We start from the raw sequence: 19917 nt of genomic DNA, 5'->3' as shown, positions 1-19917 counted from the left end.
TTGTTTGGGTCATGATAGTTAAGTCAGGAAAATAATTTTGTTCAAAGATGGTTTGAACAGACTTGGCATTTGGGGATTGGCTTGTGTTCTCTGATTTTTTAGAAGAACTGTACATTCCTGTAGGGTTAGGTTAAATTTCCTTTGTGTGTCGGCATTGACCAGCTCCCCTTTGTCACTGCCACAAGTGAATCCATCTTAGTTTGGTTCTACAGGTTGGTTCTGGAATGTGAAGCAAATAACATTAGCAACAACAAAGAGAAAACTGCCAGGATGCAAAATCATTGCCAGAGAGACTGTGACAGGAAGAGGAAGTAAAACCGTAAGGAAGTCTAACCTTTCTCCTTCCTCTTGCTTTCCAGTCTTCCACTACTTGCCCCAACCAGAAAAGACTGACAGGGAGATGGCTGGAAAGAAGAAATTGGGTTTGCCAAGTCCTAGTCTCAGTATAACATTTTAGTATAGGCAAAGGTGTTGTTGAAACAGAACCAAAAACTTAGTAACCTACACAGTTCATGCCCCTCGACTACTCATTTATTTTCTGCATAGATTTGAACTCCCACGCAACATTAACAACCTTCCTTTGGCCTACTAAACACATCCCTTCCTTAAACAAAACCATGACTTTCCTCTAAAGGGTAAGACATATATGTGAACAGTTACTGTTTTTCTGTGTATGTACTATGGTGTACTCTGTGACAATAGCTTCCATCACTGGGAATTATTAATATCTTCTTTAAAAAGTCACATTGCTACCGGAATATTCTCTAACTTAAAGACTAAACAGCAAAATTAAACCAGCCTAAACTACCAACCAGCCTTATATAAAACAATGAGATGACATGCACACATGAAAATTGTGGGGTAACATGCCTAGAGTTTAAATCCTTCATTTCAATAATTAGATCACAGTTCCCTTTCTTTCACCATCCATTGTATATTACTTTTGCTCCAAGCCAAAACCTTGGCTTGTTGGGGTTCTTTGAATCTGAATAATCAGTGTTTCTACCTCTTTTTTTTTCCCCTTAGAATAATTTTTCATTTACTTTTACTATTTGACGTGGAAATAATAAAAGGTATTTCAGGGAATTCACAGGGTTCCTGGCACTGGCACAGTCTACCATGCCCTTATAATAAAGGAGGCTGCCAAATTCTTCTTGATCATTACCACAACCACTAGAGTGACATCTACCTACATTTTTTTTCCTATTGATTCCAAGCCATGGAAAGTACAGAATGGCTACATAACAGTCCAATTCAATGGACCTCTTGTCATGGCCCCTGGTGTAGGCATCTCTCTTTTTGGAAAGTAAGAGCTCCAAACTGACATAATTCCACATTGCAAGGAATGGAAGTTAAGAAATTCTGTGAGTGTGTTGTAGGATTTAATGAGAAGAGCCATTTCCTCATGTACCTTTGATTCCAAGACTCATTATTCTGGCTAAAGAAGTAAATAGGTATCCCTGGGTGACGCAGCGGTTTAGTGCCTGCCTTTGGCCCAGAGCGCGATCCTGGAGACCCGGGATCGAATCCCACGTTGGGCTCCCGGTGCATGGAGCCTGCTTCTCCCTCTGCCTATATCTCTGCCTCTCTCTCTCTCTGTGTGTGTGACTATCATAAATAAATTAAAAAATTTTAAAAAAAGAAGTAAATAGCATAATAAATTAGTCACTGGTTCAAGCATAAACTGGATCTTCTAGGATAGGACTCCATTGTTTCAGGATACTATCTCCCAATTGCTACAATCAAATACTATTGAGATAGTAACTGAATAACCAACACATAGTTATGTGGAATAAAATTTTACTTTTTTTTTTGACATTTTATGTTAATTTACATTTTTGACAAAATATATTCAATTTTGAACTCTTTACATGCAATTATGTTTTATTTTTAAACCCTTAGATCATTGTGACTTGATTACAAGTCAGGATCATGATAGAAATAGAGGGTTTGGGGGATCCCTGGGTGGCTTAGTGGTTTAGCATCTGGCTTCTGCCCAGGGTGTGATCCTAGAGTCCCAGGAATGAGTCCCGCATCAGGCTCCCTGCATGGAGCCTGCTTCTCCCTCTGCCTGTGTCTCTGCCTCTCTCTTTCTCTGTGTCTCTCATGAATAAATAAATAAAATACTTTAAAAAAAAAGAAATAGAGAGTATGTAAATTGAGCTCAACAAATAAAGATGTTAAAAGGAGAAAAACAGAAAATTTTCAAAGTTGATCCACTTAAATTTTTTTAAATGCTAACAATAAAAATGAGTATACGTCTGTCAAATATGATGTATGGAAATCCACAAAGGAAATATTACTAAATATTTTTTTTATAATTTTTTTATTTTATTTTATTTATTTATGATAGCCACACAGTGAGAGAGAGAGAGAGAGGCAGAGACATAGGCAGAGGGAGAAGCAGGCTCCATGCACCGGGAGCCCGACGTGGGATTCGATCCCGGGTCTCCAGGATCGCGCCCTGGGCCAAAGGCAGGCACTAAACCGCTGTGCCACCCAGGGATCCCTATTACTAAATATTTAATGATAGTTAGATACTAAATCAAAATAATAAAAATAAGAATTATAAAATTATAAAAATTTCTTACTTATCATTTAATTTTCAACTTGAATAGGTCAAATGAAATCATATTATATTATTTACTGGATGACATAATTAATGATCAGAACAATGATAAAGAGAATTACTCATACCGAATTTATGATTCAGAACCTACAAATGCAACTCTAGATTGCCTGTAAGAATATGAAAAAAATTATGTTAATGAAGTTGGTAAATTAGTCAAGAAAAAACGAAAGTGTATTTTTTATCATTTGCTATATCTATTGGATGATAATTCTGGAAAACAGTAATCACATTCATTCTGAGAATACATGATAATATTTCTAACAAAGCATAATCCTTTTCAAATTTATTATCACAATTTTCTTTTCCCTTATCCTGGCAGAGTACTTAGATTTAACTTTACACCAAAATTATTTCAAATGAAGAAAGAAACTGTAGAAATGAGATTTTTGAAAACTGAAGTAAAAAACTCATAATATCTACCACTTCATATATTTGAGATGGATATCTCAATGGCATTAAAAAACATTCACATTATTGTGCAACCATCATCACCATCCATCTGCAAAACTTTTTCATCACCCCAAACTTAAACTCTTCACCTAATAAACAATAGCTCCCCATTACTCTCTACTTCCAGAGAACTAGGTTTTCCTATTCTAAATTCAAAAGCAAAATATTTTGTTTTTACTATTACTTTTCTCACAGCCATTTGGAAGATCAATTTTGGGATTCATCTATGATTGGAAACATTTAAACTGACAAATAAATGAATAAAACAGGAAATCTCACTAGCACAGAAACACGAATACAAGCAGTTACCAAAACCAGGGCAAAAAAGCATGAATAATCAGTAAGAAATCAATAGCATTCAACACAGACCGGTAATTAATGGCTCATATAGAACGGGGCAATGCTGTTCTTAAAAGATTCCTAATATTTCTTCAAAATTTAGCTAAACACAATAATGCTTTTGTGGTGATAGTACAGTATTTTTAGAAACACTGGAAAATGACTGAGAAATATAATGGAAGAAAAACCAAATATGAAGACAGCTAAAAATATTAAAACAAATGATTACTATCTAGAAGAAATAATTCAGAATGCTATTATTAATGCAAAGGGCATGAAAGTGAGAGAGTATATCATACCTAAAATAGAAAAGGAATAGCACACAGTTCAATTAGTTGGTAAGGGAAAAAAATAATGTTGAACAACTAGTATTTACCAGTAGATAGTAAAGTCCCAGATAAAAAGATAGAAGTAAAACTTGAAGACATTCCCACTGGTTTTCTAACTGATGAAAAAGGATAGGTTTTCGATGAAATAAACTGAGAAAATATTTTTTCACTTTTAAGCTTTGATTTTAAAGACAATTGTGTAACCATTCAAAAGAAAGTACCTATAAACTAGAATGGATACTGTCTCTATGCCAAACATGGCTTATAGTTTGAAATTTTCTCAAAGGGAACATGGTCTTAGTTGTGCCAATAGCACTAAACATGTTTGCAACAATTTAAGATTATATAATATTTTCTGGATCTACCTTTAGATGGAAGAACTTAATGAAACATGTATCTTATTTGACCTCCCAATGACTCTCAGACACATTAGGGAATGCTGGCTAAATTTTATTACTACTCTTAGATTTAATTTAGGAAAGATAAAATTCATTAGCAGAGTAAAGGAAATATACTGATGATCTCAAATCAAGATCAAACATTTTTTGGTAGAAATGAAATTTTTGTTTGAGCTACATGTAGTTATTTAGCATGAACTACTAATAATATAAATCATAGTAGCAATAGCTTACAAAAACTAATTTAAATTTGATTATTTTACTTTAAATTTCATTAAGATAAAGGCAAGAAAATAATTTTTCTGGAATATATACAACATATGAACTTTACATGAACTTATTGCTTTTCCAGACTTTGCCAAACTATCAACAGCCACCTAGTAATGAATAATAGTAGGTAAAATTCAACTGTATTTGTGATTTTACTGACTTCCAGTGATTTTTTTTTAAATAGCTCTACATTTGTTATCACTGTCATTTTGAGTTTATGCTTGCCAAGGCTGAGGAAACTATGGAAGCAACCCCAAGAATCCTCAGATAGCATTGGAAAATAATTATGACAAATTTGCTATAACCTCGGTTCTCCTCCATCTCGCCCACCCCACTCTTTTATCGCTCAGGGAGCAGGTGGTGGACAAACGCCATTGGACCAAATACAAAACATACATGCCATTGAATCTGATTTAAGGGCATGGAGCGTTCTCACACCTTTCAGATTATTACAAGCACTGAAGCCAGCAGATGAAAATGAGATGGCTGATGCTAGTCCCTTTCCAGAACTTTACCAGAAAGCAAACTCATTTGGCCCAGCAAAAGCCCAAGCTGGAAAATACTCAGAACAAGTCCCTCCAAGAATATTCCAGTAAGTAATTGATGAAGATAATTAAAATGTTAAATTAATAAGAAGGGTGAGAAAGACAAATGAAAGAAGTAAAGTTACATCATTATAAAGTGCAGGTAGGATTAATTCAATGAATTTTAGTTTGTGTGGCTCCAGTTCAGGCAATTTTCAAGTAACAGTCACAGCTCCATTAGAGAAGTGCAAAATGGGGTAACCATCCTATCAGCTCTTAGAAGAAATCAGGGAGTCTGACCCACAGGGCCATAGAATTTGTCTCCTAAGGCCAGAACTCACTAGAGGGATGAACAGATAACAGGACTTCCATGCTTCACTTCTGTACTGGATCTCACATTCAGGTACCTACAGCAATTCTAAGTTTAACTTTTTTTTTTTTTCCTAAATCGTGTTTTATAAAATTGCATGTGTTTAATCTCTTTTGCAAAAGCTGTTTCTTCAGGATAAAATAAACTCTCATTGAGAGTCCCTGTGGTTTGCTTGAAAAAGTATTTAGGAGATCAGTCAGTATTCAGAAACTGCAGAGTTAACAAAATAAAGAGAAGCTTTCTTTTGGAAACAGAGAGTTCCCTTGTTAAATTTGTGAAAGCCCTTGTCCTACTAGCGTGTGGCTTGTAACAATGATGTGGTCTGGCTGGGCCTCCAAGTGCTCACCCGTGTTTGTTCTCCATTTCTTCCTTTTGCCAGGACCAAGGATATACATTTAACAATGAAATCTTCCAAATGCTAGTAAAAAGCACAGAACTTGAGGATGCTTGGTGTTCAGATTTGTTGGAGAAATATCTGATCATCTTTGCATATTTAAACTGAAGTGAGTTAACTCACATGCTTTTTTCCTACGTAACATATAATTTTCTCTCTGGTTTGAAGGGTTTTTTTGTTGTTGTTGTTTACATTAATGCATATGTTCTCTTTTGTGTATATTGGGGGAAATAACCCTTTTAATATGTCAGTAAAAAATTTTTCCTTGTGTTATTTGGGGGATGGGGCATTCCTCTTTGCTCTTGAGGAATAGTTTCCATTTCCGTTTCATGGAAGAACTCTGTTAGCATCAAAAGCAGGCCCTAGCGACCCAGTGGGGTGGATGTCAACCACAGATAAAAAGACAAGTATATTAAAAAGGCCATGTGCCTTCAATGAGTTATTAGGTGAAAGATTTTTGCCTTTGGATTTTTTTCCCTGAAGACATTATCTCTTAATCTGAAAGAAAAGGGAAAAGGAACATCTATTTTCCTCTTTTAGAGAATGCCAAATATAAAGTAATTTTTAGAATTTATTGTATTCTTAAAGGTTGCAAAAGCATAAAGAACTGAGAATATATTACTACTTAGTTTAGAGTTTCTTGCCTGATGATTCTGAAGTAAACTTTTCTGAGGTGAGAATGTGATTCAGCTCTGTGTTCTGTATAACTAACTAATACTGAACACAAAGTCTCAAGTACTAATGTGGCTTTTTCACTACATGGAAAAGAAAAAGCTGGATGCTCCTGTTAAAATATCCAATGCCTGTCGTATAATTTGCTCTGAGCATCTAGGAAAGATGGGAAAAATGAAAGAAAGAGGCAAGGAGGGAAGGAAGCCAGAAGGAAGGCAGAAATGAAAGAAGGAAGGAAGAAAGGAAGAAAGGGAGGAAGAAATTATACCTTAGAATCTGAGCTGGAGTTCCTTGTAATGGAATTATGAAACTGTAGTACAAATAAGTGTATAATACAATTAGGAATTTGACAATTTTATTGTTTGTGGTACTGGGTGACATTTAAAGGTTATATGGTTGTTGTTTCATGTGAATTTTCTGGATGAGTGTTTCTATTTTTAGCTCTGGACATATTTTTTTTTTCACAGAAATTCTTAATCTGCCTTTAATTTTGTCCTCTACATGTCTCTAAGAAACCAAGGTTAGATGCAAATGTCATTGAGAAAACCTTAATAGCTCAAATATTTTTGTCACTCATCTGGAAAAATTGGCCTAACTTGAGATAAAACAAAGTTTGCTTAAGATCCACTTTTCCTACTAAGATTTAATCCTTTAGAAATAAGTAGAAAATCTTTTTTTTTTTTTGACTCTATAATCAAACCACACACCTTTATACTATTTAGGGAAAAAATGGCACAGATGCAGCCATAAGAAAAATTGAAAGGATCTTACAAGGAAAAGAATGGGAAGGGAGCAGTTTCATAGTGATGCTAAAAGATATAAGGCTTTTAAGATAGAGAAATAAGCATCTCTAAACAACCCATGAAAAAAAGAAGGAAGAAAGACAATGCTAACACAGTTAATAAAATGACCCAGGTGCAAAAAAGTAGGGGTTCTTTAATCAATCTGGGGCCTTAGGTCCTTATAGCTGGGGATCAGATTGCGAGTTTCTTCCTCTTTTCAGAGAGCTGGAAGTTGACTCCAGTGGGGTTGACAGGAAAGATCATGAAAACTTTCTGGGCCACTTCCCAGATGTATAACTGAAGGTCAAGAAAAAAAGAAGAAGGAACAAGAAAAAGCAGAAAGTATTTTCACCACATTATTCCCACTAAGGCTCTACTCGTGATTTATAAATCCTATTAATCCTCAAAAAGTCAATAACAGAATTACTAATACAAAAGAGATGGTCCGTTAGGCCTAAAACTCACTGATGTGTTGTGTCTCAGGGTGCTAGATATTCCCAGATTTTATTTCGCCTTTACCCTGCTCTTTCTTCTCCGTACTATCCTCCACTAAAATTAACCAGGTCTTCCAGGGGGATTTTTGAAACCAGATTTGGAGGCAAGAAAAGAGTAGAACATTCTTCTTGTTCTCAGACATACAAACTAAAAAGAAAACAATAACAAACCATGAATCCAGTCTTGAATAATCCCTTGGCAATACAATGATATATTGGGGGTTAAAATAATAATACAGTTATTATAAATCTATAAAGAAAAATTGTTACATAGTCATTATTGCTTTGTTTAGGAATATGTTGAGTTTATCAGAAGAGATATGTTCATACACACACACACGCACACAGACGCATGTGTATGGATTTTCTGCCTACCTAATTTTCAATGTTTTTATTCAAAAGTTGGTATTTTGGACATCTGGGTGGCTCAGTGGTTGAGCGTCTGCCTTTGGCTCAGGGTGTGATCCCGGGGTCCTGGGATCAAGTCCCATGTCAGGCTCCCTGCAAGGAGTCTGTTTCTCCTCTGCCTATGTCTCTGCCTCTGTCTGTGTATCTCTCATGAATAAATAAATAAAATCTTAAAAAAGGGTTGGCATTTTAATCAAAGCAAAATCTTCATCTGTATGACAAGTTTTATTGCTTTTCTGCTAAATGTCATATAATGTTCTATCAGCAATACAACAGCAAACGAGCAGACACAAAATCCCTGTTTCTATGATGCTAACATTTCATTGTGCATTTTACCATCTAGATTGGTCAACATTTATCCTCCAAATTAGGATTGGTGAGTATAAGAGAAATAAAATTAAGAAGTGCCCTTAAAAGTATTATAGGTGTAGTATAGTCTAGTAATTTTAAGGTAGGAACATGATACATAACTAGTAGGAAACATGAGGATCTTTTAATAATGACACCACTTTACTTCAGTCTCTGATACAATTCAGCATAGTTTTAAGCAGTAATAACTTGCAGATCTCTGGCAATGTCCATGTCTCTTAAGTTAAGAGTTTTAGGGAGAACAGCCCTGGTAGAGCTGACCAGAAAGATGAATGATTGTTCAGATTGATGTTGGCTCTGTGCACAAGTTGACCTCCAATGCCCTGGGCATTTCTCTACCAACCTAGCTACAGCTCTCATCCTTTAATATCAGTTCACTTAACATTATGCGTACAAAAAAGACAATCATCCAAAGAGAAAATCCAATCCTACAACCAAAATACAAACTAGATCTTGGTTTGGGAAACTAAATAGAATTCAATCCAAGACAATTTTTGTTGACCAGAGAGAGAGAGGACCTGAAGGATTCACTTAGCTATCTGCTTACCTTGATTCCACTGAAAGCATTGAGTAGGGCTTGGTGATACCGTTTGGGAATTACATGATGTAAAAAGAGGAGGCAATAAAACATGAATTTTATGACAACCTTTTGATTCTCAGACAGGAATTGGGCACTGATCACAAACGTGAATCTGAAGAAGTAATTCCATGAGGATTTCTGCAATGGATTCTGTGAGCGTTAGCATCTCCTTGCCACTTGTCTACTTTCTGCCAAGCAAGGCCACCACAGAGTGGAGACAGAGAACCTAAGACTTCTCAAAGGTCAAAGGCTTAGATAACTCATTTACATGAATTTAGGGAACCTCTTGAATTCTGTAAACTCAAGCCCTGTGGAGCAGGTTTTCTATGCTGTGGATATGAGGTGGTGACAAAAGGAAAGTCAATGAAACCAGAAATACAAAACTTAACAAAAAGAATACAACAAATTGCTCCCCCTGAAATGTATTAAAATATTCCAGCCAGATACAGATTCCATCTCTAATAATATACATATAGAGAAGTAGCTCTGTATAACATCCAGATTTAGTCTTTTATATCTCTCTTGTAATTTTTCTGCTTCCACTTTCGTTAGAGATGATAAGTTGGTCACTGTATTATATATAATGTATATACATATATATATGTATATAGCATAATACATGTATACATACACATACATACACAACTTGTATGTGATAATTGTCACTCTAGAGCCTTATTTTTTTCACTGCAAATAAACTGTGTCTCTTATACTCTTTGGAGCATTGTTATGACTCGCACTATCAACAAGCAATTCATTAAAATTTGTGTTTGGCAATGGTTAAATCTGATTTAAAAGCTGTCCAGAAAGAAAATGTGTTTCATAGATGAGTTAAAATTTGCCTCTATCTCAATGTTATGAAAAATAAATCTGCTCCATTTCACATTAATTTTTCCACCTTTTTAATTTTGCTTAATATTGATTGCCCTCCTATTTCACCTGCTACTCAAACTGAAAACTTAAGGTTTTCAAGATGATGCCTTCCTTCTGTACCTTTCCACTTTACCTTTCTATTTTGCCCAAGCTTCTTATTGGCATCTCTTTACTAAATCTTAGGGGGGAATCTTGCTCCCCTCTAAATTCCTCCCCAAACTTTATCCTGGCTCCGGTCAGTTGGGACTTTCATACTGTGATTTGCACTTCTTGCTCATCTCCTTATCTCTGCACTGTTCTGTGGGATTGTTTGTTTTTGAGGAAGGATTTAGTCATTTAATCCAATTTGTTTATCCGTTTCTGCAGCAAAATTCCAAGGCAATCCCTACACAGTTTACATCTCAAAGGCAGGTTTCAGATCTTCTGATTAAGAATTAAATAGGAAACATTTGAGCTTGACCCTCAATTGACATAACAAGTCACACCAGCTTTTTTTTTTTTTTTAAGATTTTATTTATTTATTCATGAGAGAGAGATTGAGAGAGAGAGAGAGAGAGAGAGGCAGAGGGAGAAGCAGGCTCCACGCAGGGAGCCTGATGCGGGACTCGATCCCGGGTCTCCAGGATCACGCCCTGGGCTGCAGGCGGCGCTAAATCACTGAGCCCCCCGGGCTGCGCCAGCTTCTTTTTTCTAATGTTCAGCCATGTTCCTCAGCACAACCTTCAATGGTTATACCCTGTCATGTCCCCAGCACGCGCCGAGTGCCTCTTTAGAAGTGCGTTAGGCTCTGGAACCAGACTGGGTTGGAAATCCTGGATTTGGTATCCTGGATCTGCTGCCCACTAGCTGTGTAACCTGGGTGATGCAATCAGCATCCCCGTGCCTCAGTTTCCTCACCTGGGGAAAAGAACCAAGGGTGGCACCTCCCTTGTATAGTTGCTGTGGGGACTGAATTAGCACAAAGTTCTTAGCTCAGCGTCTTCATCTAGAAAGCATTAAACAAATATTAGCCATCATTTCATTTGGAGGATTGATGAAATAGAAACACCTCAATGTTCTATTCCAATTAAGACTTCAGTTCCTCTTTAACATCCCTCACACCTCTTCTTGGACCCCTCTGGTGTTGGCCGGTGCTGTCACCTTCTCTGTGAGCCCCTGCTGTGCCTGGACCTGCCCACGCCTTCAGGATGGACTTCAGGAACACCGACAGCATGACCGAGGACTCTGTTTCTGAAGATAGCTTTCATGTTTGAGTGTGCACAGCTTTAAAACGTGCTCTGAAACCTGAAAAAACAAAACAAAACAAAACTCTCAATCTCAAGCACAACTTATCACTTTGACATATTGCAACACACCTGTTCCCAGAAATCTTTCCATGCATACCTTGTCTTCCCTTTACTACTTTGTTATTTTTAGTCATTTAGGAATATGAATACATTTCCCTGAAGAATTTTTAACATTCATTACTGTTGTCCTGAAATCATTTTAATTTTTTTTTTGAAGATTTTATTTACTTATTTGACAGAGAGAGAGAGAGCACAAGCAGGGGGAGTGGCAGGCAGAGGGAAAGGAAGAAAAAGGCTCCCCACTGAGTAAGGAGGCTGATGTGGGACTGGATCCCAGGATCCTAGGATCATGACCTGAGCCAAAGGCAGATGCTTAACCAACTGAGCACCCAGGCACATCTTGAAATAATTTTTTTTGTTGGTCTTTGTGCATCTCCAATTAGATTTTCAACTCTATCCAGTTTTCTTTCCTACAGAGTGTAATTCATTTAAAAAACTTGTCCTAACATGTACCAGATACTATTACATGGGATACCACACAGTCTTCATGATGACCCATGAGGTGAAGAGAATTATCCTCATATTGATGAGCAAACAAACACAGAGACTTTAAGTAACTTGCACAAGCAGGACTTCAATCTGATATTTCCATGATATTTCATTTCATCTCCCACAGAGAGTTTACTCAAGGCACTTACAGAGTACTTCTGGACTAAACAAGTGCCTAATGTGAACGCGGCCATGAAGTAACATGAATTTCTCTTGGATGAAGTTTGGAAAATTAAATTTTGGAAATGTGTGTACTGGTAGTGAGGCAGGCAGGCTGAGTCCAAGAACCCAGAGGGGGGCTCCACAGGACCAGCCAAGAGGGTCCTTGGTCTCACACAGGATGGAATTCAAATGTGAGCCCGAAAAAGTTAAAATGAGTTCATTAACAGGGTGAGTAACAGACAGGAATAGCAGATGGAGCATCTGGGAGACTCAGGAAGGAAAGGAGAATGAGTCTTATTGTTGCTTGCAGCTGGGGGTTTATATTGGAAAAGGATCTAGGGTACATGTTTCTTCAGGAATCCATAGTAGCATCCAATCAAAGGGGAGTGTCATGAGAACAATAGGTGTTATGCCATAAATTACTGAAGGCAGGGTTGTTGTCATTATCATTTGAGGTTTGTTTGAAGCAAATGTCCTGCAACATGTTTGGGATCTGGCATTTCTTAGGTGTTAACAGATGTTTGGGGCCTAGGACACAACTCAGAGAATGATTAATTTTCTTGCTTCCCACCTTGAAGTAGGAACATAACTTATCAAGAGCTAAAACATGGAACATGAGTAAATAGGGCCTGGCCAAAAATCAGTAGAGATGGAGTCTTTCTAAAATGGGGGCCTTTCAGTTTTCCTACTTCAGTGGAAGTTGTAGAGTCAGACTCATTTGAGGTTAATGCTTGGTTTCAACAACTTCTGAAGCATGGACTTAAGCAACTGATCTAATCTCACCAAGTCCCAGTTTCCTCATTTATGAAATGGGGTATTATCAGTCTCCCAGTGTTTCTGAGAGAGTAATTAGATTAACTTGTATAAGGTACATATCATGGTGCTTGACTCTTAAAGAGGACTCAAAGCACGTGTGAAAAAAAAATTCTTTAGGTGAGAGACCTAAAGGTGAATTGATGTTTGAAATGAACAATAAAAATAATAAGCTCTGGAGGGACAGAGGAGCGGAGTCTAGGAGGTAGGGCTGGGTATGGGGGATGAGTAGATGATGTGGGTGAATTTAACAAAATGAAGTCTCTACCTCAAAAGTCAATTTTTACATCTGTATTTAAAACAACAACAACAACATTAGCATAATCTAGCATTTATTTAGATATCCTCAAGAAAACCTAATGATTCATTATATAATTTTGGTTCTGTAGAGCTGTTACAGAAATGCTCTGCTTGCTTTATCCTACTTATACGTTCTTGCTCTCAGTACTCACAGATCACTGTGCTTCTCTCTAGGAGACAACCAGCTTTACAGCTCAGACCAACAGATCTCCTCTTACTTCCTGAAAGGACATACTATTAAGCTTGGATTTCAATACGATGGGCCTTACTAAGGAAAAGAGACCAAAAAAAAAAAAATTAAATTCATGGGGAAACAAAGAAATTCGAGCTCCTAAGCAAATATAAACTTACTTCTGGATATCCTCCAATGCACTTTTTCTTAGTGAATTCTTTCTATGAGTCACTGGTGTGGTAAAATACTAGCAAACAAATTTCATAATCACGTAATTTCATGATCTTTCTCTGCCAGACTCACATTCTGCTTCTTAATTGTTTCTCCATACAATATACACTGGAGAGGCATGACAGGATTCGATAATCCAAAGACGGCATCGTGCCAGTGCCTTCCCATGCAATAAGGCAAGTGAACTTCCCTGTGTTCATGTGTGCCAGGAAAAGTGCTTTATGTATGAGTGAAGCTCACAATACATTGGCTGATATGGATAGCTTTTAACATCTTTATTTCAATCAAGAGCAAGATTGTTACAGTTCGCTGTGACAATGTAGTGCTTGGGCCTCATAGAATTGTATCGTTTGTTCTATGTATCTTCAATTTTGCAAGAGTCCTGAGCATCTCCAAATAGAAAATTACTTTTGAAAGGTGTAATACGCTGCTCCAAAAAGCACGTTCAATACAAATTGTTCGTCATCTAAAATTACGTATTAAATCTGGCTCTTATCAAAATAAATATTAATGTTGTTTCACCAAGCAAAAGTGGACTTTATTGGGCACAAAGGGAAATTCTTTTTCTCGTTTCTTTCAACCCACAGTAGCAAAACTGTTATTTTTTAAGTGGTGTTCAGTTTTATAGTATAATATTCTTATCTCCTTTCATTATATTGCAATATTTTTTCATGTGGATTATGACCTATAGGAATACAATTTCTCTCTATTTGTTGTACTATTAAGGCAAAGGGTATTTTGATAGATTTCAATATTCTAAAACTTTAGAGCAGGTGTAAAATTTAATTAAAATAAGTATGTGCCAATAAGAGTTGTAGAAAATAGGACTAAATATATATTGATCTTGGTTCTTATATTAGAAATATTATTTTTAACTTAAAATAGGGGTGTGAATATCTAATTTTCTGGTATCTATTAATTTTTCCATGATTTTCTGAAAAATCAACATAGATAAAAATCTGATTAGTTGAGGATATTTTCATTGAATGTATTCACGTGTATATATCTATGCATATATTTGACAAATGTCATAAACATATGTTAGTACAGTACCTGAAATATAAGAGTGGCTTAGCAAGTTTAAATAATTGAATTCGGATTTTTAGAATGGAGGGAGGGGCATTAACAATATTTTTATATAATAAAAATATTTGATAATACAGCTAAATTGGGTCATTAAAGAGCTCCTCAAATTTCTACCTGATTGCCAGGATATATTTTTCAATATTATGTAAGTAAAAAATATTAGGGAAAAAAGTTTCATGCAATTCAAATAATTAGACAAATCTATGGAATGAAGTCTGATTAAATATAGCCTAGTAAATATTTTTATACAAAGCATGGTGTAATACCTGTTTGTTTGTTTTGCTCTTATTTTTTAATGGCCGCTATGCAGTTCATGCCCATACTAGATAAACATTAGTAATACAGAAAATTGTCTATTTTGATAGAGATATTTTATCAAGCCTAATATTCAGGTGATAGATACTTTGTCCTTTTGGCATTTGGGATTATTTAAACATGAATTAATGATCCAGGCAAAAAAAATATGCATTTATCTAGCCTACTATGGTTTTGTCTCACAAATTAATGCTCTTTAGGTTCTCACCTATTTTGACCCCTATAAGACAATATTAGCACTAGACAGATTTCACAACTCATGTTACCCTTTTAACTCTCAAACCATCTTTATTAATACCACTTCATTACCATACAACTGATCTATGACCTATTTCACAAAAGGTTGGAAATTGTCAGGAATGAACTACTTCAAATCAATATATTTCCTAAAGCTTTCTTCTGTAAGTCTTTTACTTTCCCTTCTCCCATTCCCCCCTTTTTAAAAAATTTAAATCGATCAGGGTATCCCACTTAATTGAAGTTTTTGTATGGTCAGTGATTCTGCTAAAGTACTTGTATTATTTAGTAGCACATTTTTTGAAATTAGATTTGCATTTTAAGTAATATTTTTATTGGCTTCTTTTCTTTGCATGGAATCATTGGAATAACCAGTAACAAAAATAACACAATTTGACTTACTGGTTCACTGGAGATTTAATTTTCTATGGGTCCCTGCTTTTACATTTGGTTAAGGTTTAAGAGCTCAAAATATTCTTCCTGACAAGATGTTAAATGTTTGAGGTACAGGTGTGTAACGAAATAATGCAACAAATGTATGTCCATATTGATTTTGTAGATGAATCTGCTTTGAAGAATCTGGCACCCAGGCCAGATTTAACAGTGGTGACTTTAGTTTTTAAAACGAGTTGGCACCTCTATACTCAGAATCCTTAGTAGCCTTAGTGACAGAAGGAGAACTGACCCTCATCTTCCCATGCCAGGAGGTCATTTCAAGAAATCAACGGCTGCAGTTCCAGGAAAGCTAGCCAGTGCCAACAAGCTGAGACACGATCTGATGTTTTCTACAGTGTCTGTTATTGTTTGCTGGAACAAAGTGTTCTTCATGAATTAAGGGATTAATTTAGGCACACAGTTTTGAGACAAGTGGCAAACAGTAAGCAATATTTCCTAACTTAACACTAGTCTTATTAACATGAGATTTTTGGTGATGCTCTGATACCTTTTAGAGATGTGGATAAACCTATTGAAGCAACGAGAGGATTCTCTATTCAATTGAGGTAGCTGAAAGACCAAGAAAATGTGGAAAATCAAGGAAGATATTTAACATGCTTCAGAAAGTGTGGTGAGAGAGAAGCTTTGAAGGGAGTGAGCAAGTGAAGGAAGACAGAGGAATGGTATCTTTCAGGGTCTCCTTTATTTTTATTTTTATTTTTTTTTTAAGATTTTATTTATTTATTCTTGAGAGACAGAGAGAGAGAGGCAGAGATATAGGCAGAGGGAGAAGCAGGCTCCAAGCAGGGAGCCCAATGTGGGACTCGATTCCAGGACTCCAGAATCATGCCCTGGGCCGAAGGCAGGCACTCAACTGCTGAGCCACCCAGGCATCCCGGGTCTCCTTTATTTCTAAATTCCTATATTTTCCTGGCCCATATTTTTAGCATCTGTTAAAGTGAGTCACTCCCCAAAAAGTCCCTTAAGCCTGTTTGAATCTCAAAACAGATGTTTGAGTCCTCTATATAGCTTCCATTTGCCTAAGGTTTGACAGAAAGGAAGGTAAGGAAGAAGAGAAAGGGAGGAGGGAGTGAGGAGGGGAGGGAAGGAGAGAAGGAGGGAAGGAGGAAGGAGGGAGGGAGGGCAAACGAATGAACAAACTAGTCTTTAGTGAGAAATTTTAATGAAAAAATTAAACACTCCAACTATGCTATGTGGTGGTTTTCTGTGGATTCCCTACCTTTTCATTTCTGTCTTCTCCTGGTCACTTTTCTAATCAAGGGGCAATTTTCCAAAACAAAACTTGCAAAAATAACAAACAGCAGTGGTGTGCTAAATATATTTCCCTTTATCTAATCCTATCATTGAGGATACATGAGTGATTTTAAGTTCATCTTTCAAGAATTTTTTTATTATTACTTGTTTTTTCTACAGAGATCATGGAGGAAATTATTTGGGAGAATTATAAATTCTTCTAATCATGATCATGTAACATGTTAGCAAAACTCTGCTTTCATAATCCTGAACTCTATTTCACTGGGTTCTGTTCAGAATGTTTCCATATTCAGAGTCATATTTTGCTTTTCCTCGTCCGTTTTCTTGTTAGGACCTTTATCTGTATGTTCAACAGAACTATCTTGAGGGGCCATGTTCTGTTGTGTTCCCATACTTGTCCAGTCCCTGTACTGTGACCTTAGCAATGAACCAGATACCTCTGCTCGCAGAGACTTAAGAGACTGTTCTGATGGCAGGGAGTGAATCAAGACATAGATATCCAATTTACAGGAAATATTTTCAATAACCTAAATCACTGGGCAGTTAATCACATATACTGTGCTCTCCTTAAAGAATCATAAGTAAAGGGATCCCTGGGTGGCGCAGCGGTTTGGCGCCTGCCTTTGGCCCAGGGCACGATCCTGGAGACCCAGGATCGAATCCCATATCAGGCTCCCAGTGCATGGAGCCTGCTTCTCCCTCTGCCTGTGTCTCTGCCTCTCTCTCTCTCCGTGACTATCATAAGTAAATAAATAAAAATTAAAAAAAAAAAAAAGAATCATAAGTAAGCTATTTAGAAAAATAATCCTGTCGCTTATATGAAATAGAAAAAAAAACACCCAATTTTTACAATTTTCTAAACTTTGCTTTTAACGAAAATAAATTTCTGTTTATTTGCTTTTCTTTTTTCTACCTCGTACAATGTCTGTAATGTTAATTGGGCCATTTGTCAATTGTCAGCATGTTAGTTTTTTCAAATTTAAATTCTGTTCTCAGCATTCATTTTTCATATCATTTAATATTACAGAGTGCACCCTTTTAAACTATGTGCCCTACATACGAAGCCATCTAGCATAAATAACACCTGAAACCTACAGTAACATTAGATTCTTTGACTAATAGGATTAAGCCCTATGAAAGCAATATGTAGGCCAGGGAAAACAAGTTTGTTTTGGCCAATCCCAAACCAAATAGAAAACTTTTTTTAGGCTGCAAAAATTATCCATATCATCTGCAGTGGAAACTGACAGTAATTTCTTAAATTAGTATGTTCCCTTGGCCTAAATTTTATTGGATTAAGTGGCATTTAAGAAAAAGAATTATACATATTGTATTTTATATATATATATATATATTCTATATCCCTTTCATACTATCTCATAACAGATTTTAAACTATCAAGTAACCCACAGGAAAAGTATTGCAACTTGAAGGACTCAAAAGCAGTTTGGTAAAATGTTATTTGAAGTCTCTGAGGCTGCTAAAGGCTAAATATATAGAAGTTTATTTTCCATTTTTACTGACTGTAGTTTTATCCAGACCAATAGTCCTTTCATTTCATGGTATTTTCTCAATCCATTGCTCTAAATTCTCAGATCTCACCACAATCAGATTGACAGAAGAAATCAGAGCTACAATTTCCACTGTGAGATCCTATCTGGCAGTTGCCTCCACTGACACAGCAACTTTCCAAGCAGCTATAAATGCGTTCGGCTGCCTTTGCCCTTTTTCCTAATCTCAGTGAGCTGCAAAAGAGAAACTCTCACCAAGCTGTTATTTTCCCCCTAAGATCCATAACCTAGAGTGCCTTCAAACTTGAGATAGTCTTGTCATAAGAATATAATTGCAATCTAGCAAGCCCAGAAGTTTCCTAAAGATTTTCAGGTTGCTACTTCTACATTTTTTTTTTTTTGAGTAGTACAAAACACTAGTTAGCAGTTATTTCTCGCCAGAAATCATAGTCTAGCTAGTGAATTTTATCTGATGTAACATAAATTCATGGATGTACTGCTTATATTTGCTGAATAAGGAAGTATATTGAAAATAATTGGGGTGAGGAAAAGTTTCTGTGTTTTCTTTTTTATGTTCAATCTTTACTATACTTTGTTGTACTTTGTGGATATACTAGCTCACATTTTTTCATTTATATTGTCTCTCTAGGTGGACTATGAATTCTTCAGACCAGTAAGGAGGTCTCCTAATTTGTAAAAACCTCCTTGCATGTCTGACACTGAATAAAATGTGATGAATAAAGGCTTTCTGATATTTACTAACTGGTTATTAATGAAAGATCACTGCTTTGAAAGAAGTAAATTTTATTACCATTCTCTATAATATTAATTTTAATTTCTAAAATATTAAAACTAATTTTGAACAAATTCATTAATGTCTTCAAGATAAAATATTAGTTTATATCTTCCATGGAGGATAGTGCATAATCTACTGATGTTACCACACATAACATGCATGTGCCCTATACATACATAATAAACAAATGCATAAAATTTACATATATAAATATATATGTACTAGTATACTATGAACTAAGTTATGAAATCATATGATATAAAATTAAATAAGACATCTATAAATTGTAAATATAAAGTACTACGTGTTTTTGTCAAAGGGCCATTTTTCATATAATCTTCTATCTAATCTTATATTTCTAGGAATTATTAGAAGCCTTAACATTGAAAAATCTGTAAGGATACAGTTGTATATCCAGTGAAATAATGACTCTTCTAAAGCTTCTCGATAAGGACTTAATTTTTTAGGTAGAGTATAAATTAGAAGGAATCATTGTTTATTCTCCCTTGAGGGGAAGTCTGTCTGACTGTTTTGTTTGCTTATGTAATCCAAACACTAGAATAATACTTGGTGCATAATAAGGGCTTAATAAATATTTGTTGAGTAAATGAGTGAATGATGATTGTGTACAAGAAGACAACATATGAGTTTATGTTTGATGGATTTATCTAGGTGAAGGAGAAGTGATGAAGAGCTTAGCAGGGAGAGAGAATAGCATGTACCAAGGCCCTGTGGCAGAAAGTAATGAAACCTGGTCTGAAAATCTCCAGAGTGGGTGGAATATAGAAAATGGGGAAAACAATTTCAGATAGCCTTAGAGATAGGTATGGGTCATAGTACAAAACTTTTTTCAGGCTGTTAATGA

General features: G+C 35.9%; 1 long non-coding RNA gene across 1 annotated transcript; it reads left to right on the top strand.

The window, feature by feature from the left end:
- The first annotated feature begins 251 nt into the window (after positions 1-251).
- LOC112645129 (uncharacterized) lies at positions 252-13881 on the top strand. The gene is made up of 4 exons (XR_003126980.3): positions 252-319; positions 4769-5010; positions 5692-5815; positions 13169-13881. It is a non-coding gene; the product is annotated as an uncharacterized LOC112645129 (long non-coding RNA).
- Positions 13882-19917: the final 6036 nt, after the last annotated feature.

This window comes from Canis lupus, chromosome 32 (genome assembly GCF_003254725.2).
Source record: "Canis lupus dingo isolate Sandy chromosome 32, ASM325472v2, whole genome shotgun sequence".
In the NCBI taxonomy this organism is placed as follows: domain Eukaryota; kingdom Metazoa; phylum Chordata; class Mammalia; order Carnivora; family Canidae; genus Canis; species Canis lupus.
Note: the sequence above shows the minus strand (reverse complement) of the source record. Positions and strands in the feature narration are given on the sequence as shown.